Raw genomic sequence first — 22,235 nt, forward strand, 5'->3', positions numbered from 1 at the left:
TGAGCAAGTAGAGAAGAAGAGAGAACCTATATCAAATTAGCAGCCTCTTAACACTTAAATATCATCATTTTTATTAGAATTTCCCTCACTTGAACATTCTGTTGGCTTTTAGGAGAACAAGAAGTTGAAATACATCAGGACCTGAGAAAAAAGCTTATTCTCACCCTCTGTCTAAAAGTTATGTATCCTTGGGGTTTCAGAATTGTCCTGAGACTCACAGTGCCAAAAGCCTGAGTTTGGTTGAGATATACTTAGCCAGAAACAAATTCCCAAACCTTGGGTATTTTTACCAACTTTCACCTCTTTCTAAGCAATATTATTTCTGTAAAATTAAACGACTAACAATCCCTGCAAAATGAACATTTGCTAATTGGGTTTAGTGAAGTCAGGACTGCATGTCAATGATGTGCTCAATAAAGTGCTTTAAGCTGGGATCTTCAGCAGAGAATTTGGCTATGGTACTGATTGTTTAACAAGAAAATGCCATCAAAACTGCAAGTAGAGCAGACTGCTATACTGACTGTACCTTGCCACTAGAGAGAGACATTATCCCATGTAGTAAACCAAAATGTTTCACTTGTGAATGTCCAGGGACCTCTCCTCAGAGCAAAGTGCCCTGTTCACCTGGACCGGATGATACAGAGGACTCACTGCAGAGCCATGAGCACATCACACACTGCAGGTACAGGGAGGCCATTCCAAAATGCTGTAACAATGACATGTGGAAGGTGTTAAATTTACATTTGTGTACTTTCAATCAAGTCTGTGCATCTGCAGCCAGACAAGGGAAGAGTCAAGCTAACTGTTGTTCTTCCATGGAGCAGGGCAGATGTTGATCAAGCCTGTGCTTCTTGCAGCATAACACTCGGGCATACATAGACTTCTTGGGTTTTACAGACAGAACAAGAGCCAGACCTTATAAAACATGTGCTGAGCTGCACAAACCTGTATGTTTTTGTACACATTGTTGCAGAACTTTCAGCACCAGAGGTCTTCTATGGTGTTTGCTGAAAATAAGTAATGCTGGCCTTGTTTTGACGAGGTATATTATAATCCCTTTTTGTTCTTAAGTGCTCCTTTACAGATATTACCTGTACAGTTGCAGATGCGAGCAGGGTCGTTGATGGCTGGCTGAGCACGGTGCCTTTTGCATTTGTAGACGTGCTTTTTCGGCTTTCCAGTGCTAACACAAGCCTTGTGTGACTACCAGATTTGTAACCCAAATGCGGGAGTGCGAAGGTACGCTGTGCTGTCGGTGGCAACCTCAGAGGCTGCACTGGTGTCTGAGCGGTTAATGTGGGCTGCCCAGTCCTGAGACTAACAGGTGCTCATCCGATCAGAAAGGAGAACTGGGCAGACTAGAAACTGCCATGAACTGATAGCGGAAACATCCATAAAACTAACAGTACACTCAGACTGATAATGTGTGGCGCGGACTTGGATAATGCTAGGAGGTCAAAAGCTGTACTTCTATTTGTAAAGCCTGCCAAAACATTCAAGCTTGCAAGTACAGGAAAATCTAGTTAAAGTAACAGTGGTGGGAAATGTAGGAAGTCTGATTGTGCTAAAATCGGATGCAAAACTGGCTTGTCCTGTGAATAAGCAGGATAGTGCCTGATGTGCAAGTGGGGCTGGGTATTTAACCTCAGTGATTTTCTGCAGTCAGGTGCCAGCTTTTAGTGCCCAAAGGAATCCCTTGAGAGAGGAGTAAGCACAGGGATCCACTGTTAGGATCAAGTGGTCATTTCCTACGTGATCAGCTTTCTCTTAATGCAGGCAGCAAATGACACGAAGGTAGCGTGAGTTCTCGTGTGTGCTGTTTAAGTTATTTAGGAAGTCATATAGTTCTCCTTTTTGTTAACACATAAGCAGTAGATAACAACCATTTGATTTATGACTTCTAATTAATTATTTTATATTGGTTCTTTGAGTTAGAATTTATGTTAGTATCTTTGTTTGCACCTGCACTTACTCTCAATTTCTCAAAATAGAGTAGAGACTCACAGATGAAAATCCCACTAAATTTCACAGGCTGCTTTTGAAAAATCTCAGTAGTAGCACTTTAATGCTCTGAAGGTAGAGATTCAGCTGTATGCAAACATGCAAAGAGAAGTCTCAGCCATGGGTTTCCACTAGGACTTAACTAGGTGGCTGTCGAAACTGAGCATTCATTTTTTTTTGTCTTGCAAATTAGCAAACACTCAACTGAGGGGAGTCCTCAATCATTATGCAAAAAAAAAAAAAAAAAAAAAGACGGGTAAAATCCCCTTTTCTCTTCTTTTTATATCACAGCACACCCTTTAGCGCATCCTCAGAATTAATCAGTTTTAAGGAGTGATTACTGCAAGGCACGGCAATCTGCTGTGACATTAAAACATTAAAATGAAACCTCTTAGAAGTCCCTTTTTCGAAAAGCTAACCAAACGTGGGCTGCAGGCAGGGATATTTCCTGGCCAGCTGTGTTGATTCCGAGAAGCTTTTCTAGAATTTGGCACGACACTTTCTAGCATCTTACGAGTGTTTCACACTTCTACTTTTACCACGTTTTCTGAATACTGGAAAATTACCTGTAAACGCGCTTGGCTGTGAGGGGGCTTCAGTTTTCTCCTGAAAAAAAACTTTCTGTAACAAACTTGTGTCATTTTCTGTCTGCCATTGAAATCTAACTTCATTTGAGCTGTGCATAAGCATAATATGACTAACCTGACTTTGCAGAGAGTGGTTTATTAAAGCTTTTCTTTTACAATTGTCGTTTTACCTAATTAAAAAAAAAAATTAAAAAAAAAAAAATCACACTCTTGCCCAAATATAAATTACCTCTTTTGGAGGTTCAAAGACCTTTTTGTAAAGTGTATCTAAAAAGTTTATTGCCTGTTTTAATTTAGATATGGAGGTGAAACAGTCCTGCTCTGGCAGGGGGATTGGACTAAATGATCTTTCGAGGTCCTTTCCAATCCCTGACATTTTGTGAAAGAGTAGCTGTCTTTGCAATAAAAGAATTCCTGACCAGGGCAAGGAGCACACAACTAAGATACCATTGCTGAGTGTTCCTGGGCCAGTTTTCATCTGCATGCAAAGGTGGGGACCCTGGGAACCGAGGTGGCCAATGCTGTGTGCTTACACACTCGTGCTGTGTGTATATATTTAATAACCTTGCTGCTGAGTATACACTTCACCTTTGAGGAACTTCGAGGGTATTTTCATTAGTTTGAAGATGGAGATACTGCGATGGAAGAAAGCCAAAGGCTTGCATAAGGACGGAAGCCCTGGCTAGTGCAGGACTGTGAGGCTCATAGTTCTGTGTTCACACCGTACAACCACAGCACTGTGCGACAATAACCTGTTTCAGCTCATTCCCATTTGTGGAGAAAAATGAGGCCATTCAAATAACTAAACAGACTTTCCCCGGAATGGGAATGCATCCCATTAAAACATGTCACAAGAAAAAGGATAGGCCAAGTTGGTACCTGTCATTTTTTAAAATTATTATTATTTTTCTCTATTAATTGCATTGTTTCAGCATCTATGTTCTAAATGACTTTGTAACTGAAGTGGCTGTTTATTAAGAGGAAACTTCTCAGGGTGGCCCAGCTTAATTGTGTTCTTGTAGGGAGTGAAACAGGATGCTTGGCCCAAATCTTATTTCCTTCATTTCACTCTGTTCTATTAAAGCACTTTACTGCATCCTGCAGCAAAACATCGGTGGCGCTGCATCTTTTTGAGGCCGAGGCATTTGAAGGGACGCATGGCCAGGGAAATTTTCATCCATCAATCGCAGAGGCAGTGGGAATGCCTGCGATCTTCCCGTGGGCAATTCTTTAGAGCCACTTTTCCACTTTTCAGTTTTTCCACTAGAGGGGGTTATGCGTTCTAGTTCAGGGCGCTACAACAGCCCTAAAAAGATGGAGCTGCCTCTTGTCCACCTATATTTTTAACTGATAGTTAACTCATAAATAAAATGAGCCAACAGTACTAGGACTTGAGGCCTTAATAACCATTACAAAAATCATTAATTACCAGGAAATGAGAGAGGTGTCTGTTAAGTGCTTAAATTTGCAACCTTCTGTCCACAAACAAGAAATCCAAACGCTTGCCTGAATCATCGCTAACTTCCCACACACTGGTTATAAGCTATATCTTGTTTATTTCTGCATATATTACTTGCAGTAAATGATTAGATTTGTCACCCATGACCCAGTATGCTGTTTGCAATTATTTCTTAAATTAATCACTACATATTTACTTTGAGAAATTATGTATGATGTATCGATGCATGCATGTGTATAAGCGTATGTGAGCACATGAACTCTCCTGATTGCCTTTCTTCTTGTATGGCAAATTACAAATAATGGGCATTAAAGATGGCAGAGTTATACTGACAGGGAAACTAACACAGAGAGAGGGGGAGGATTGCTAAACAGCTTTCCTTTCTTTTGTATTTTAAGTATTTCCAGTTATTTACTGAATTCTAAGGATATGGATGGTCTAATTTTCTTAAGCAGATATGTGGACACTTGTGGCTCTCAGTTTTTAGGCTGTTGGTGTAGACTGCACTCAGCCTCACTTTTTCCACCTTCCACATCTTGTGGTTGTGCTTGGGTGGGGTGACCTGCGCACATATGGACTCACACCACATCTTTGGCACTTTGTGTAGCAGTAATACTACCCAGAGAACTACTTTGCAGAATGAGAACCTCTGTGAATTGCTTACTGGGTGAAAGTAATTCACATGGCTTGTGACTTTTTCCTGAGTAACATAAATCCTCTCTTTTCTACAACGAGAATTAATCTGTAGTCACTCATTTTCTAGGAAAACTAAAGCTTATGCTTTGTATAGATACAGGACTTCCACCAATTTGGGCTCCTGCAATGCTATTTTATTCATATAGATACACATATATAAAGCTTTCTATATCTGTTTAGTTTCCGTCTGATCTTTTAGATTTTTCATTCTCTCATGTTTCTGCTCTGTATTGTGTTTTATTTTTTATTGCAATACTCTCTCCATCTTCTCTGAATATAATTTCTTATCAACAGAATTTACCCCCGAACAACTTCCAAGTCTGAGCTGAATTTACAGATCCGTTGTGTTCGAGTGAGTTCAAAATGAAACAGAAATAGTCACTTTTAGTCTGTTATATTTCCGAGGTTTTATTACTATACCACCTCTTCTTTGCCACCCAGTTCAAACTGGCAACCTAAATACTATGAGAAAATCTTTAAATAATCTTTTAAGAAAATTATACGGAGTAATTCTGCAACAAGTAACTTGCCTCAGGAAGGGGATCACCAGGACCCAGACAGTTGTGATAATGTGGATTTCAAATTGTAAATGCTTCAGCTTGAAAAGAAACCAGAATTATACCTATTAGAAACCAAGGTTTAAACAAACTTGTAGGTTTCATTACTTTTGTCTGTAAACATATAGTACTCTTTATTCACAGACAAAGGATGGGCTGCAGCCTCCAGAATGTATACATACAAAGTCCTTTCTTGACTTTTTGACTCTGTTCCTTGCTTAACTAATACTAATAATGAATTCAGGGACACTGGGTTTTACATCACCTCAGTGGATCAACTTCCCAGTTACACCTTGTTGCAAAGCAGCGAGGCAGAGGTGGGAGGGAAGCGATTTTGCTTTGAAAGAAATGGCCTCGTACCTTCACGGAGTGAGTGTGTGCGCGAAACCTTATTGACACGCAAATGAACCGTGTTTCTTGAATTATTGCATTGTTTTGTCTTCTGGGTTGCCTGGAGTTCTTCCAAGCGCAACTCACAAAGGCTTGAAGAAAGGATTCAAAACATCACGGGGCGGGGCGGGGGGGGGGGGGGGGGGAGGAATATATATGTGTGTATATATATATCTATATCTCTTTACTAAAGACTGGAATGTTTTTTTGGTCTGTTGCCAGGTACGCAGTGGAGGGTGCACGGAGCTTGTGCCCTGGCAGGCAGCCCTGGGCAGGTACCCAGCTGCCTGCACAGATGCCAGGCAGCCGCTGCTTCACAAGCTACAGGGCGGGAAATGAGCAGGGGGTGCAGAGCAACAGCTTTGGGGAGGGGGAAGGGGGTGTCCCTTCTGGGAAACGCTGTTGTGCACGTCAGCCGAGACTTTCTCTTAGGTTATTTTCTTGGTTGCCTGCTTGCCCTCCCCTCCGCTCCCATCCAAAAATATGGTTCATCACAAATGAAAGAACCATTGGCCCAGTTAAACATTAGCAAACTGTATGGATTACCGACAAACACGTGCACTGAGTAGAAATTATTTTCTCTTTATACAAGCAGAAGAACCTCTAGTAGTGAACTGGCTTTCCTTAAAAAATAAAATCGACAGAAGAACCGTGCTAGCTGCAGAACTGCAGCCGGGTTTGCTATTCACTTCAAATATTCAGCTCAAATCCTATAAGAGTTTGCTTTCTCTTCTGTACTTAACAGATGCTTCTCTGGACAATTCTAACAGTAGGCTTCATGGTATAAATTGAAATATCCAGATCCGCTCACACATGGAAACGTACAGTTTCACGGAAAATTATTTTACCAATACCTAAACATTAAAGCCCCTTAGCTGTTCACATATAGACAACACATTTCAGCTGTTTTTGTCCAAAGGAGTATGTTAATGGCAAAGCAGAACACATGGCTCTGTGTATATTTAGCTACTTTGTAACCCTGAAACTTATGAACCTTTCATTAAAAAAGAAATCCCAAACGGAATAGCTTAACTTCGCCCTCAGTCTGTAGTATAAAGATTTGGCCTGCGGATTCAGTTTATAGTTGGTACAGTTTATCTGTGTACTGTGTCAGTGAAAGACACCATCCATCCTGTCTAGAAGCCTCCCAGTTTCATAAAGTATGCGCAATGAGTTACTGGATGCAGAAACGTGTGGAAACTCCAGCTGTCACCCTGCCAGGTAGCCCCAACACTAGCTGTGGAAATGCAGCTTTTAAAAAATGCCCCCGGCACCTTCCTACCTGGGCATCTCTGGAGAACTCCTTCCCTTCTAAGATTTAAGAGCACCAGTGGCTAGCAGTATACCCGAGAAAGGCCCAGTTAGCAGCTTTTAGCTGTTTTGCCTGTGCAATCACAGATCCCACTGAACACAGCTGCCAAGATGATAATCACTTTCAGCCAGTGACATTTTTCATGAATGCTACAGTTTGAGAGGAGCATATTTTTTGATCCACTATCCCTCCCTCCCCTATCTGTCAGAAGTTGGTTATAATCAATTGGCACTCATACAACACATCTTCTAACCAGCCAAGGATCTTTAAAATAGTTTCACCTACTTCTGTTGTCATGTTTCAGAGAAGGGATTTTGAAGCCAGAGGAGCTGACATGCCTCACTCCAGGTGACACAGGAATCGGTGACAGAGATGCCGCTGGAACTGGGCATGAATTCTGTTGTTTATTTTCCTACACTGGGTTTTCCTTTTTGCTTACCTTAAGCATTTTTTTTCTCCTCCCATTTACGTCTGACATCCTTTACTAGAAATTTGCTAATCTCAGGATTATGCAAGGGAGCATATTTTCAGTCATAGGATGCTCACATGCTTCACAGACCAGGGTGAACTTGAGCTCTCTGTTGCACACTTGTTGCCTGATACACATGCACACACGTATGCACAAGGACGGGCTGGGCATCGATCATCAGGGAACTGATCAGGTCAAGAGAAGATGGGAGCTTGTGAAGAACAGTAACAAGCAGGCACGCTTGCAACCTCTATTGAATAAACCTGTCCAAAAAACATCTTTCCTCTCACTGCAAAAATAATGTTCATCTATGTGCATTCTTCTCTGATGAGCTGTGTCATCACAGAAACAGTAATCCCGTCATTTATCAGTAAGCTGTTTTTTTAGGAAGACAGAGAGTGAGGGGGGTGAACAGGTTGTAGGGGAAGATAACATGAGAATTGGACAGTAATTAGTTTTCAATGTCATTCCAACTATTCAGTGACTTAGTAGATTGTAACTTTGAACAAAGGAAGCTGAAAACTCCTGAGTGCTTCAAGGGATGCTAACCCTTCCTGACTAAAACAGCCTTACCTGCCATAAACGAAATACCAATTATTTAATTATTCTGCAACTGGTGAGCATTTCAAAGCCCCACAAGGCCAGCAGCAACCTAACTGCCATAAACAGTGTGAAATCTCACTATTTCATGACTGATGCTGTTCAGGGCTCCTGTGAGTCTTCCTTGGTGCCTCTTCCTCTTGTCTCATGCTTGTTGTTGAGCCTTTCCTCCTCTCCATTAAAATTCAGTCTCTGCTTCCTTATGGCTACTGGTAATCTCACAGTCACTTTTGTCATTTAAAACCTCCATACCCAAAAAAGAAAATGTAATGAATCAGCTGCATGAAGACCTTTACTATTAAAGTATCAGTATGAATCTAAGAAAGAGAAAAGAATATTCCAGATATAAACAACCACTGTCTGGGTGAGAAGGACTTCAGGAATATTATAGTTGGAGAGTCCTTGCTGTGAACCCTTGGATTTGCTGTTTTTGTGCAAGCCTGGCTTCTAATCCCTGCTCTGGGTTTACAAATGCCAGCCCTGCTTCTGGTTTGGAGGATGAATACAATAGAGGTTTATTGTAGATTTTTTTTTTCTGAACAAAAGTCCACACTAGAGGCCTTCTGTTTATTACAAACTTTTCAGTTTGTTTTGAAGCCAGACAAAAGATTAAAAAAAAAAAAAGCCACACACAAACAACAAAACAAACAAACAACCCCCAAACAAAGAAACAAACAAAAAAAACCCCAACACAATTAATTCAGAGTCCCCTAATTGGTATGACAAGAGTTCTGTACGAGTTTTTTTTATATGGCTGATATATCCATTTCTGCAATTTCTAGGTAGCCACTTGGCTTTTTGTGTCTATCCTAATTTCATCCTTACAGCCTGCCTTCTTCCTTTCTGTCCTTCTTTCCTGCTTTAACACTTCTGCACAGTGCCCTGAAACTGGTGACAGCAGGCGGCTGAGCCTCAGGTTTCCCAGGCACTCCTCCTTTATTCCAGCAAATGCTGGGGACAGTCTCATGCTCAGCCATACTGCAGGCCCTGGGCTCTTCACCGACACCAAGAGATCACACAGATCAGGTGTTTCAACTACATGGTCAGAAGAGAAAATAAGCGCATTTAAACTAATCCAAAACAAAAGCTAGGGTTTTTACTAGTGAGATTTCAAGTTTATCAATAACAGTTCTTCACATAAATACTTGCAGAAATAGATCATTGGTTTACTCATCTCTGTACTTCGTTTTGGCTGGAGATAAGTGGTTCTGTCAGAACCAAGAAAGAAAGGATAAAAAAAGACTTTCTTGAATGACCCTTATTTTTTGGCAAAAGATTTGCAATCAAGTCTGATGTGTCAGAATGACTGAGAGTGAATGGATGGTGGGACACATGTTCTCCTTGAAAGCTTTTATGTGCTGCTATGTACACTGGGGAAGCTGCATCACCAGTCATATGGCATGTATTTAAAAGTATAGTCAAAATGAAACTATTTTAAAAACAGTATACAAACGAGTAGCATAAGAGGGTTTTTGTGGCTGTATGCACATACGTTTTCTTTGTGTTTTGTTTTGTTTTGTTTTGTTTTGTTTTTCTGGTCACTGAAACTGAGCTCCAGAGAAGCTATTTAGGGACACATGTAAGTGCCATTGACTTTCAGTCAGACAGCAGGTATGTAATTGCTTTTGAATAGTTGCATCAGTTATGTGACAATTAGGATCCATGTATTTAATATGTGCACTGAAAGTTTTGAGAAAGCTTTGGATTTTTTAGATGCTGAAGTCAGCATGTTGAAATGTTTTAGGAATATATGTGCCTCTGACTTCATTAGCTGTGGTCTGATTCTCACTGAGGTTCAGCAAATGAAATCTCTAAGAGATTTAGACAGCTTTGTGTGTTTATATATTTTTGCTACTTCAAGTTGCTAATATCTGGCACTGCCTATAGCTAGATGATATTTGCATGTTGTATATAATTATTGTTTATGTAATATTAAGTTACATTTCTGACTTAAAAGGATCATTATATAAAGCTGTAAAGTTCCACAAAATAGCTCTGTAGTGTAAAATACCATGAAGTAAATTATGGCATACTTATTATGTGTTTCTGACACTGTGGACTATTTTCTTGTACCACAGAAGCAAATGAAAATAGTGAGAAGGTAATGTGTTCAGGTTTGTTGTGTTTTTTTTCCCCTCGTGCACTACTATCCATAATTTCTAATGCCACATCTTGTTTCCTGTTTTGACAACAAGAGTCAGATACTCTTGTTTAACCATTACAAAAGTCTGAGCAATTTGATCACAAATGAGGGTGGTTCTGATTAGATACACTAAGAAAATAAAAGACAAAACCCAGTCTCCTCTCCTGGATGCAACCTGACTGCCAGAGTAGTTCCCACAGATAGCTAGGTTCATTTTGGAGCATCCAGCTGTGAGGTGACACACTTAATGCACCAGTGATCTGATCCAGTATAGAAAATCTTTGGGGCCTGATTCTCCAGTGTCTCTCGCCTTATGCAGTCATTTGTAGTGAACAGCCTGAATGCCTACGCACTGTAAAAGCAGAATATAAAATATTTTGGGCTGCTTATCCGTCACTGCATACCTGTAGACACATGAGCAGGTGTATGAGATGAAACAGGCTTTGTGTTCCTAAGGGAATTTCACTTGCACAGTGTTGCAAGACTTTTTGTTTTCTTTAAAGGTAAAATATAAAGATGTACAAGCCTTCTAGATAGTAATCTTGTAACCATTACTATAGGTACTTACAGAGCAATAGTATATACACACATTTAAAAATTTACAGGTCTAAGAGTCAAAACACAGACTAGGACAAGTGCTAAACCTGAGCCTTTCTTCAGAAATTCAGACGTCACTAGTTGGGTTAAAGTGTTGTTTTCCTAACAATGACAATTTAAAATCAATGATTGTCCTGTTACAAACACAAACAGCATCTCATTGCATTGCAACCTCCTCTCCTCTTTGTTTTTATGATAGTAATTTAATGATATTAGGAGCTGTGATATCCCATGAAAGATAGTAGTGCAAGAAAACAGCTTTATATGAAAAATATTGTAGCAAAAACTGCACAGGCTCTATGATTTTTCGAGCAAAGATCACAAATTAACAGGGTAAACTTCCTTGTAAGAAACAGTACCTTTGGCTGGGGATTTGGCCACTTAAATTTTGTTTGGTTTTGTTATGTTTGTTTGCTTTCCTTGAGGGTACTATTTACCGTGTACATGCTGGATGATAAACCTACAGCAACTGAGCTAAATTTTAAATGGGGCTACACATTTTTTTTCAGATTTATTTTAACATTAATTACTGTACCTAAATACATTAAAAATGCTCTGTCTTGTGGCATGAAGGTTGATTATATGTTAAACTAGAGACGGGAAACTGAGACATTTTTTCTGTCCTATTACAGCACTTTTTTTTTTTTTTTGTTTTCATTTAAGGGGTACTGTAGAGATATTAATCTTAATAAAACAGTATATACAAATCCCTGTTCCTGTGCTACTGATAAGGCAGTGCTCAGTCCTGCTAAAACTTAACCCACAGGAACTTGCCTCTATTTCCAGAAGTCACAGCTGATTTTGATTACTTCCCTTTTTCAGTGGATCACCAGTTTCAGAAAATGGGGCTAGATTTAAAAACAGAAAGACACCTGCTTTTGGAAAACTCTGCAACACCTGAGGCACCACTATTTCTACAACTCGGAGAGCACCCAAAACTCCTAATGGCTTTGAAAATCTAATGTTGCAGCCTTTGCTTGAATTTAATGTGCACACTGTGCACAATGCTGCGCCATGCTGACATACCTGGATTACTTGGGGGTCTGGAAGTACCACACTTGCACTGTCCTAATGGTCTGCCCTGACTAATTAGCCCTGAGTGACCCCCACGGAGCCATGCAAGACACTTTCCTAGTGGCCTCCATACGTAAGTGAGCATCACCACATGGTTTCTCATCCTGCAAGTGCTTCCTCCACCTCTAATAGAAAACACTATTAATTAACCTGGCGGTGGGGTAAACAGCCAAGAAAGGGGACAGCCAGAATATATGCATGAGACTGCCAGCTGTGATCCTCAGATGCTTCTCCAGCTTTTGGTAGGCATGCAAGTGAAGCTAGGGCTTTGAGGTCTCTCTGCCTTAAACTACAATATTTCCTCTTCCTTTGTGTCATGGCATCTAAATTATGGCCTTGGGATGCTGTCACTCAGTTGGTTTGGTATCAAGAAAGGTATATTCTTCTATTAAGGTATAGTTGGGGGAGGTGTAAGATGTTTTCACGGCCTTTGTAGCACCATGGAGTAGGCTGAGAAGTTGGATTTTGAAATGGAATGAATATATGAGAATCTACATATTTAATAATCTGTTGCAATAATGTCCAGCATGGGCTAAGGCTGAAACTAAAAAGAAATCTGGAACTTTGTAATTTGTGCCTAGGAAAGAAGCAAACTTAAATGAAGTGTTGTGGGGTTTATGTCCTTCTTCCTTTTCTTAGGGAAGAACTGAGGAGTGGTCTTCAGATGCGAGCTCTTTTAAGAAGGAGATTAGGGAGGACCTGCCCTGAGCTGTGGCTTTGTAATCCCTGCACTGGGCCCACTTAACTGCTTGACATGTGAAAATATTGTGTTAATGAAGTTCAGTCTGCTTCTTAAATCCATCCTTGTGACTGTCTTTATTCATCTGTGTGTCCTGATAGATTATGTTTATTTTTATATATGTGAGTAATCTCATTGAAATCTAAGAGTTACTAATGGTAGCATGACAGATGAGTGTTGCTTGGGCCTTTAATCCATTATTGAAACTGAAAGCTGTTTACCAATTCTTGTAATATTTAATTTTTGCTCAGCATAGACATCTAAAAGCAAGTATCTTAACTTTTTCAGCTGGCTTCCTTTTCTTTTTATCATTCCATATGCCCGTGATAGTTTAAATTACAGAAGACCTAATCAACATTTAATCAATATTTCCTGTTTCTTTCATTTTTTTTTACCCACCTTCTACTAAAAATAAATATATTCCTTATTTAGTTAATAGGACATAAATGTAGTATTCATACTGAAACACAACTCCATCATTTAGTTTGAGGAACAGACGAGAAACTGGATAGCCTTATTCAGGGACACAACAGCAGCATGCTTTATGTTCCCTAGGAAGTTATTTGAATGTCTTTTTGAAATATCATAGGTGGGATTCTCTGTTTCCTCTGGGGGAAAGGAGACAGGACCTGCATAGAGGCAGATTGCTTCAATTTAAGTAACAGAGGCTTCTCCTGCTAACAGAAATCAGTGCAAGTATCACCCTGATTTTATTATGGAGAAGCAGATAAGCCATTCTGGATGGAAAAAACGAGAGCAATACTTTGACTGATTAGGACCACATAAGGGTGTTCTTGTGCTGATGCACTCTGATATGAAAACAGATGTTTGTGGTTTCTTCATTTTGAGATGGCTTTAAGGTTATCGGAGTACCTCAATAATTGGATTACTTTGGCACAAAGATAATGTTGTTTTATAGGACTTGGGCTTTGTTCTTCACTGCTGTCATTTATACCTCTAAAAGGTGGTTACAAACCATTTCCACTATGAGAAAGGTAGCATTTTAAACCAGCTCTTGTAAAAATGTACTAGAAAACTGGAGTTCTCTGAATTTTCTAGGAGAATGAGGCAAGAAGGTGCACACAGTGGCTCATGTAGAGTGGTAGTGAAGGGATGAAGTTAGGGAGAACTGAAGACAGATCAGCTCTGCACAAGCAGAGAGATCTACCTGTATGTTTTTTCCTCATGGTCACATGCTTAAAAATGTAATTGTTGAACTCACAGGTACAGGGCTGGGGGCAATGTAGTGGAAGTGAATCTGTGTGTAAACCACCTTCGCTAAGCACGCACCAATTGACCTCTATGTGCATGCTGCTCACTGTAAAGATGGGTGATACCTTTCATTTAAACACAGTGGCGCTCCATGAACTCAACTAGACCAGAACCAGACTCAAGCCACCCTTCCCTGGTGTTGGGAAACTGAAAGTTAGCCAGAGCTTTTACAAATTTCAGATTTAAAATAGATAGCAATCTTTGCACAGTAGCCTACCTTTCATTGGTTATGTTGTACCAAAAAGTTTATTTTGTGCTTTCTTTAGTTACTCAGGGTGGAAAAGTGGCTTGAAGATGTGCTCCCAGCTGTGTCCAGCCCGTGTGTACTAACATTCAACATCCTGTGTTCTCAAATATGCAGAGCTAAATAAGGAGATGTCTTTAGGTTCTACTGAAAAGCATTTGCTTGACTGAAAATTTTGAAATGAGTCAATGCAGAAATGGTAACACCCTTCCTTTCTTTTTTTTTTTAAAAAAAAAAAAAAAGCAGAATGAATCCTCAGCAATAATTAGTAAAAATTAAATTACTAGTGGCATTCACAATTATTGTTTTAAAAAGTGTTTGGAAATAGGATGATAGAGTCCTTGAAGGATAAAATGTCCTCATTATTTAGGAAAAACTCAGATGCAGCTTGTACCAGTTCAGGGCTTTTTTCGTTTTGTTTTGTTGTCTTTTTTTTTTCTTGGTAATTCTCCTTTCCACTGAACACCTTAATCCCATTGTAGAAGTAGAAAGATACAGCTCCTATGGAGAGCATAATACAGCCTCACACCATTGTGCTCTTGATCTTAAATAAAATGCACCCGCATTTGGCTTTGTCTCTTTGCTCCAGACACAACCACCCTGATTCCTTTCTTGTATTGAACTGCAAGGAACTTCATTGTGATTGTAAGGAGGAGCTGGCATAAAGCAAGAACGGGAGGGGGACGTAGTGCTTATGGAAAAGATGGGTGGGAATCATATCAACAGAACAGACCTCTGAGAGATGTGGGAAGGATATACATAACCCTGTCAGCCTAGCCCAAAGCAGTCTGGCTGCAGGTCCCTAGGCTTGAGATTATCCATGCCAGTCAACTTGAATGACCAGGATGAGAACTTGTGCAGAATTTGGTGACTGGGGCAGGGTAGGGCAAAACTTTGCCATTCAGCATGTGGGAACTTTTCTTGAGTGTCTGAATATGATCTAGATGAGGCAAGCTTGGGTGGTCTATGTTGGTTGATGGTTTTGGTTTTTTGTTGTTTGCTTGGTTTTTTTTTTTTTTTTTTTCAATACAACCGGGCCCTTGGCAATAACCCATCTGACCTGCTTGGCTCACTGCAGCCAGGCAGCAAAAGGGTCCTGAAAATCATGCTGCCTCCCTGGCACCTCAAGCCCACACCGGGTCAGAAATGATGCTGCAGAGCTCAGGAGTCCCATTCCTCTCCCAGTCTGGCTTTTTTCTTCGGCAAGAGGAGTTAAAGGGCTCACTGGGAGGGCTGATGCTCATATCTAGGCAGCTCACGACAGCCTTGTGCCAGGCACTGGTGCATTAGATCTGCACTGCTCCCACCCCACCCACAGGACTCCCATGGGAGTTCCTGCCACAGAGGTAGCGAAGAAGCCAAGAAAGAAACATTCCTCCATCTCTTTTTTTTTTTTTTTCCCCGTCCGGGTTACCACCCTTTCTCCCCACTCCTACAGAGAGGTCTGAAGTCTCACTGAATCAGCAGTCGTGAATATTATCTGTGCTGTTAATGGTTTGCATCTTTTTGCATCAAAGGGTAAAATCACTTAGGGACATATACACACTGAAATGATCATATACAATAACGCATCCAAGCAGAAAAGGAAAAAAAAAAAAAGGTTGTAATGCTCATGAATTCCAGATGACGACTTTTTAAATCCCTGAGAAGACAGTGAAATTGTTTGATTGTTCTTGTTAATTATTGGACTTGTCCCAGTATCAAATATTTGTAGAAGATAAGACTTCCCTCGTGGAGATGAATAATAACTGAACTTGCTCTTCTTTGAACAATTTGGCTCAGGGTGTGCAGTTCTGCGTTTCCCACTCTCAGGCTCAGACCCCGTCCAGCCGGCTGCGCCACTTCATAAATGCACGTGTACAAAACGCTCAATTAAAAATAAAAGACCCCGTAAGTAAACAAGAGAGAGAACGAGAGAGACCTCTTACTCACAGAGCGTGACTTTATTAGCAACGCCACCACTCCCGGGCCGCGGCCGCCGGTCGCACCGCTCCTTCCCCGCGTACCCCCGCGCCTGGGCACCGCGGGCGCGCACCGGGGCGCGTCGCAACCCGCCGGCACACGGACTTTCTCCCAAACAGCTGGTTTAAGTACAGACAGAATATACAGCTGCTTAGAGAAAAACACCCCCCCACACCTACACACCCACGCATATACCCCCACCCACACGCGAAGCCCCAGGAACGGCCGGCCGGGTGTCCGCGGGTCCCCGTGGGCTGGCGGTGTCAGGGCCGCGGGGCCAGCCCCGGACACGGCAGCGCTCGCCCGAGGAGCGGCTTGAGGGGTGCTGGCTGAGAGGAGGACGAGGTAACGGGGGTCCGGGGCAGAGGCGGGCTGCGGAGCCAGGCGCAACGCTCGCTCCCCGCCTGCCTGGGGGAGCGGTGACGCGGCCGGGGCTCCCCCGGCCCCTCCGCCCCGGGGACGGGTTTCAGGCCGCCGGGCGGAGAGCCGCAGCCCTCCCGCCCCCGCGGTCGCCACCCCGGGCGGGCGAGGAGCCCCGCAGGCCGCCTGCCGCTGAGGTAACCCCGCCGCTGCGCGCCCCACTCGCACGATCCTACTCGCGATGCGGGCATGAGAGGGGTGAACTTCCAACCTGCCCTGGCTTTTTGAGGAGCGGGGTGCGGTGTCGGCCCCTGGGGAAAGCGCGGAGGGGAGGGCCGCGGGGGGACCTTAAACTTCTGCTTCCCCCTCGTGTTCCTGCACACGCTTGGGACCTACGGCCGGCCCGGGTCCCCGAAAATTAAGAGGAGGAGCTGAGGCGAGGGGATGCTGAAGGGGCAGCGGCGGGCGCCCGTGCGTGTGCGTGCGGTCGCACCGGTGTGACAGGGGCTACCGGTGCAGGAGGTGCCAGCGGACACGCGCACGCCAACGGACACGCAACTCCCGGGTGTTTACTCTTAGCAGGGAGCGGGAGGGGGGAACTCCTCCTCGGGAAGGGACCCGGTAGCGACGTCCCAGGGACCCGCCACAGCCCCACTCGGTGAAGTTCTCGGGGTGAGGGGAGGAGAAAGGCGGGAAGGGCTCGGTGACCCCCGCCGCTTTGAACCGGCGGAAAGCCGCCCCCTCCTCCCTCACCGGAGGACAGTGGTGATGATGATGATGATGATGATGGTGGCGGCGATGGCCGTTAGCGGGCTCCGCGGGCGCGTCACTTACCGTTGGCTGCCCTGCCGCCGCGCAGGGCCGCCCCGGTGCGCGGCGGGGCGGGAGGCAGCAGCCGGCGGGGGGGAGGTCGGGGCCGGTATGAGGCAGCCCCGGCGCGTAGGGGATCTCCCCGCACAGCCCCCTCCCCGCTACCGCCACCTCGCCTTCCTCCTCCGCCTCCTCCTGATCTTGCCTGCCGGGGTGCCGGCGGCGGCCAGGCGCGGCGCGGCGAGGCGAGCCTCTCCTCCCCCATTGTTCCCGGTCTCCCTCTCCCGTGTTGTTTTCTTTTTTTTTTTTGTTTTCCCTTTTGTTATTTGCACTCGCATTGTGTTGTTTGTCTCTGAAGCCGCCTCATGACCAGCAAAGGGATTTCACCTCGTCCTTGAGAGGCAGAGAGAGAGAGAAGGGGGAAGGAGGGGGGAGAGAAAGGAAGAGATTACCAAACACCCATCTCCCGGTCCCTCCCCGCACCTCTGCCGCTCCCCACCCCGCCAGTGTCTCACTTAGCACCCCGCGCCCGGAGGAGACATTACAGACAGCGGGTAGGTGCGCGACCACCACCGTTTTAACTTTCTTGCTGCCGGCGGCTGCTCCCCGGCGGGCGCTCAGCTCTCCGCGACCCGCGGGGCTCCCCGGGCGGCGGGGGCGGGCGGGCCCCGGCGAGAGCCACCGGAGGGTGGGGAGGGGGCGCCGCTGGCGGGGTGTGGGAGGCGGCAGGGCCGGCTGTCAGCGCGCCCGACTGCCTCCCGGGCACTCGCACACCTCCCGAAGTTTGGTACAACTTGTCACGCCCCCCCCTCCTTCTTCCTCCTCCTCCTGCTGCTGCTGCCGGGGCTGGGGGCGGGCGGGAGCGGGCCGGCCGCGGTGCCCGCGTGTGTGTGGCGGGGTAGCCGCTGCTCCGCGCCTTGCCCGGGCATGGCTCAGCCCTCGGGATCCCGGCGGAGCCGGCGGACAGGAAGCTTTAAATTATTGTAATTGCCTCTCCGTGCTTGCGTGCGTGAGTGCAAAGCGGTGGCTCCCGCCGCGCCGCTGCCGGGGAGGCGCGCAGGGGCGAGCCGGGGCGCTGCGGGGTGCGGGGGGCACCGGCACCGCGGAGTGGGACACCGGGAGAGGGGGCAGCAGGGTGAGGCTGTTTACATATTTCTGCGAAGCATGTTCCTCGCTTCTGCCGGAGCAGGAGGGGGACTCCGTGGAAGGGGCCGAAGGCGCTCTCTTCACTCGTTTCAGCCGCTTTCCCCTCAAAAAAGAAACCGAGTCGGGGGAAAAATGATCTCCTGGTCAGGGTGCGGCGCTCGGCAGCGCTTGCTTCCGCCGGACCCCAGTCGGGCTGACCCCGGCACTGGTGGTGGGAGAGAGCTCTGCCTTCTCAGAAAAGTTGAGGGACTTCATTCCAGCTCGACTGCGGTCCTAGAATAACCGGAGCCGCTTGCCGGGAGGAACGTGATCGGCTTTTCCCTGGGGATGGCATGCTGCCTCAGCCCTGTACTTTGGTCAAGGGTAGAACCAATAGCAAGCTGTGGGATTTTGGGTAATAAGTGTGGGAATCTGCAAGAGGACTAGGTCTAAGAGTGACTTGTTTTCTTACTGCTCATGAATAATGGCCTCTAGCTTTTTTTCTTTTTTTTTTTTTTTTTTAAACAGCAGGCCAACGAAATAGGCACGTGGGAGATTTGTAGGCGGTCAACATCGTGATCATCATCAACAACAATACAGTAGGGGCGTCCAGGAGGACGCTGTGGGATGACAACTATTTTCTTTGAGAGGCTAGTATCGCACGCTGGTACAGGTAGCTTTTGTTATCATTGCTGCTATCATTGCTGCTGTTTAACTCTCATGAAAGGAAAGCTAGCAATATCCTAAAATTAGAGAGGATTTTTTTTTTTTTTTTAATAGAGATGCATTTTGCCACATCTCAGTCAAAGAACAGCACATTAGCTTTAGTTCAAATTAAAAAAGGAAGTTTGATTCCAGCTGTAGAACTGTAAGGTAGTGTGTCCTGGCTTTCCTCCTCCTAATTTAGATACAGCTAGCTGTCTGTGCCATAGCTGAAGTGAACCACTCAGATTAAAAAGCACCTTGTTATAAATGAGGAGCTAGTACAAAGTTCTTCATCAAAATATTTTATCACCTGACACTTACCTGAGAGCAGCTACTTGTATCTGCTGCTATTTTTATATCCTCTTAATCCTTCCCAGCACTGGAAAATACATTATTGCCTCAAAAATGAGTTCTTTGTCCTGCGAAATGCACTGTTTACAACTATTAAACTGGGATTGCAAGGAGTGATTTTTTTTTTTTTTCCTAATTATTTAGCTATAATATCTGGCTAGGTTATAGCCAGCTTTGTTTTATGAGGTTTCTCCAGCTGAAGAGTGGAAGGCTGGCACTGATGTGTTGCTTTTTGTGAATAGATAGCATGTCTATTCTGACATGATTTGAAAGCAAGAACCCAATAAACACATGGCCATTATGCATGGAAATCTCACAACAGAGCTTTCTGGTTGAACTTAACTGTTTTGATTGAGGGTTACACTATAAGGAGTACAAGACTTAAAAGCTGCAAGCATCTTTTGTAAACAGATGGACATTTGAGACGTATTGACTGTTTCGAGTTAATTCTGTTAATGTGGGTGCACATGTGTTTAATTTAGCATAGGATAAGTTTTTGTAAGTGTTGGAAGCTAATGCATACTTTTTAGATAGAAAATAAAAGCATGTGACTTTCATCTATACATGTTGGAGCTCCAGCTGTACAGGTTCTTAGTGACTGTCATCGTCCTGTTGTCGTGGTCTCATAATAGAAGTTGAGAGTTAATAGAGAGCTTACTGTTTTTCACTTAAGTGTGCAGGTAGCTTGCTAATTAATTTTGAAAATATAAGGTACCCTTCTGAGGTGTCTGAGCTGAGAGACTATAAGAGCGCTTAAACATACATCTTGCTGCACCTTTATCTGACGTGCTGCTTGACAAAACCAGTTAGGTTGAACAACATCATTAAACTGTCAGATGCATTGTTTACAATGGGATAGTTCCTCAGTGTTCAAGATGAAGAAACAGTGTTTTTCTGTTACTCATCATAAAAATGTACCGCTGCGTTCCAGGAAGGTTTGTAAGTGGCGTAGCTAACTATCGCTGCATAAAGCAGGCGAGGAGATTGAGACTTGGCATCTCTGACAGTGCTGCTGTAATGCAACGTGTGTACAGGAGCTTCGTTTCTGCCTGCAGTTCGTACTTACCCTGATATAAAACACTGTGATGTTGGCATATGGATACACCAAAAAATAGAGCTTTTGTTGAAAAATAAGAATTCCGGCATTTAGGAGAAAGTAAATGAACAGTCTTTCTAAAAATACAACAGTATGCTAAAATATTGCCAAAGCACTGCTGTGACGCTGTTGTAAGCTGTCATATTTTTTGACCATTATAAATAGATTAGTATTATTATTATAAGGATTTTTTTCCTATTAGCAAAGAAGTTTTTCTCCCTGTTTTCTACATAAGGATCCTCGCACGTCCCCTGAAGGGACAGAGCCGTGCTCGCACTGAAGGCAATGGGAGCATTGGTGGTGAGGAAGTGGGCAGCTGGGCCTTATACCCTGGGAGTGGCCCTCGTAAAGCCTTAAAAGCTTCTGTACTCTAAACTCGCTTTTTTAAATAATCTGTTTTATTTATATTCTCAATTTCTTCAACGCATTAGAGATGGTTCAGTTCATCACTCATGATGTATTTTTATGTAGTCAAATTTGGATCCAAATTTGGCTTAGCATATGAATTGAACAAGAATGAACTCCTCTTCAGTGGCACTGAAGTGTTGGGGGCTTTGGGGAGATTTCTTCCTTTTTCAGTCCCAATTTCCTTTCAGATTTGTGACCAGGCTGTAGGACTAGGAGAATTTGAAGCCAGATCTGTGAAACTTGGTAACAGGTAAGAACATTCAGGTCAAGACCAAAGCAGTAGTTTCATATCCTCCTGCTAGTTGTGGTGTAATCACACCTTCTTGAGAGCAGAGGCTGCAGGTAAAGTAGATTTCTTATGACTTGTGTTCTGTTTGCTAAAGCAGCTGGAGTCCATGTGCCTCTTGCTCCGCTGATGGACATCCTGGGTGAGTGTAAGATGATAGTTCTTGCAGTACCTTTTCCCACGTCTCTGGCCTCTTCAGACATTAGGTGAACACGCACAGACACATACACAGTACATTATGTATACGTAAAGCATGTTATCTGAACCAGTTTTTGTTGCTTACAGAGCATACATCGTTTATAGTTGCACATGTTTCTAGGTGAGGAGACCCTATGCTTCATGACAGTTTGAGGAGGTTCTCCCCTAATATTTCTGGCAGCTTTATTTTCTGTCTTCTCTAGCCTCTCTCTTTTCGTTTGAACTGCAAGTGTAGATTGAAACTTGGGTAATACACAGGAGGATCCTTTAATATTGGCTATTTTCAGAGGCACAAAGGACAATTACTTTCTCTTCTTACTAGCCTCCTGCTGGCTTACTAGCTTCTTGGGAAGCTGGTGATTTTAAGAATGCCACTTTACCCAGTGCATCAAATATGGAACAAATCTTTGCTCACCAAGATCCCAGTCCCTACACCCCGTGGTAGCACCAAAAATTGAACTTGAGTGGCCCAGAGCACCAGCTCCTACTGTGATGACTCATACAACCTTCAGCACTTTTTAGAGTTAAATTTGATACATTGGCCCTGAGCAGTGCTGACAATTGGCAGCTAAAAGACCCTTCAGTGAATTGTCCTTTAACAGAAGTTGGGTTTTTTTGTTGTTTTTTTTTTTTTTATTCCCCATTTCCAGTTGTTCTTTTAAATAAAAAGAAATCCTGGTGACAAAGCTAAAGTGTATTCTGTGATTATTGTTTAAAGAAGGAGTATTTACCTGTATTTCAAGGAAATTAGTTGCCTGGAAATTGCAGATCTAAGTTGTTTTATGAGGATAGTA

The 22,235-nt window shown here is 43.7% G+C and overlaps 1 protein-coding gene and 1 long non-coding RNA gene across 5 annotated transcripts in view; one reads left to right on the plus strand and one right to left on the minus strand.

Moving 5' to 3' along the window:
- LOC139829246 (uncharacterized) overlaps positions 1 to 18,030 on the minus strand; it is a 31,644-nt gene extending 13,614 nt beyond the window's left edge. Inside the window, exons 1-2 of the long non-coding RNA XR_011741657.1 lie at positions 17,788 to 18,030; positions 17,297 to 17,665 (exon numbers count right to left, since the gene is read on the minus strand). This is a non-coding gene — a long non-coding RNA (uncharacterized lncRNA). The remainder of the gene's footprint in view (positions 1 to 17,296; positions 17,666 to 17,787) is intronic.
- The window catches only part of SOX5 (SRY-box transcription factor 5), a 657,930-nt gene continuing 652,032 nt past the window's right edge, over positions 16,338 to 22,235 (plus strand). The window contains exons 1-2 of one of the 4 annotated variants that reach the window (XM_071815738.1): positions 17,602 to 17,826; positions 18,926 to 19,070. The gene's annotated coding sequence lies outside the window, so the exon portion shown is untranslated. Of the gene's footprint in view, positions 16,448 to 17,601; positions 17,827 to 18,169; positions 18,256 to 18,925; positions 19,071 to 22,235 lie in introns of those variants that run through there. The other 3 variants (XM_071815743.1, XM_071815734.1, XM_071815748.1) reach the window with 3 other exon arrangements.

This window comes from Patagioenas fasciata, chromosome 1 (genome assembly GCF_037038585.1).
Source record: "Patagioenas fasciata isolate bPatFas1 chromosome 1, bPatFas1.hap1, whole genome shotgun sequence".
NCBI lineage: Eukaryota > Metazoa > Chordata > Aves > Columbiformes > Columbidae > Patagioenas > Patagioenas fasciata.